A 1,073-nucleotide genomic window follows, 5' to 3' on the forward strand; every position below is an offset into this window, starting at 1 on the left:
TTACCCCCGTTTGCGCCGCCGTCCTTGATTGCCTCGCATTTGCGCGCTCCACACATTTTTTTCCCCTCCCCTCCTCTCGTTTACTCCGAAACTCTGTTGTTGTCGTTGTTCCGACGGTTCTGATGATTGAATAGCTGTCATCTCCATGTCTGCTCCATTGTGCCCGCGCGCATCGCAGGTGGAAACCCATCAGGGGGACGATAATCAGAAAACGCATATCAAAAGCACTTCAAAAGCTCAGACAGTTTTTTTTTTTTTTTTTTTTTTTTTTTTGTAATGTTTTCTGTTCGTTTATTTTCGTCGTGAGGGATGATGACGGGTGCGATCGGCAGGTCCAGGATGGAGGCTGGGCAGAGCGTGCGCGCGCGCCGGCAGGCGGGGTCCTCCGCATCCTCGGGGTCCTCCTCGGGCCCCGCCGACGGCGTCCTCTGCACCGCGCTGCCCCCGGTGGGCCTGTGACGATGGCGAACAAGGAACACTAGTAAGCATGACAGGTGGACTGCACAAAATAATTAAACCACAGCGGAAAAAATAATTTCAGGTTTGACGGATGTTTTTTCTCCAAAACGCGTGTCGTAAAATTACGATGAGGGCATTCCCACACATCTCAAAGCAAGGGGTAGATAACTCCTGAGTTGGATGAACAAATTTTATGATTCGAATTTGAATTGGACTGAATTAGTTAAATTGTTTTTGAATTGGTTTGAATTATTTTGACTTTTATTTTATTGAATTGGTATGAATTATTTCTGAATTATTGTGTTGAATTTAATTGAATTGATTTGAATTCGGCAGAATTAAGAGTATGTATACCTAGCCTAGCCTCCAAGTGTGCGACATTCACACCGTTGCGTGTCCACCCGTACTCACAGGAGGAGCGTCTGCAGCAGCCGGTGCACGATGCCGGGCTTGCCGTCGCGCCCGTCGGTCCGGCGGAGGTCGCACAGCGTACGGCGGACGCAGTGCTCGCCGCGCAGGCCGAGGCGGTCGAGCAGCGCGGCCAGGTCGCGCGCCAGGGCGGCGCGGTGGCGCAGGTCGGGGTCCTCGCCGGCGGCGCGCTTGTTGAGGTACAG

The sequence above is a fragment of the Frankliniella occidentalis genome, unplaced genomic scaffold (assembly GCF_000697945.3).
Source record: "Frankliniella occidentalis isolate FOCC.00 unplaced genomic scaffold, Focc_3.1 Scaffold61, whole genome shotgun sequence".
NCBI classification, from domain to species: domain Eukaryota; kingdom Metazoa; phylum Arthropoda; class Insecta; order Thysanoptera; family Thripidae; genus Frankliniella; species Frankliniella occidentalis.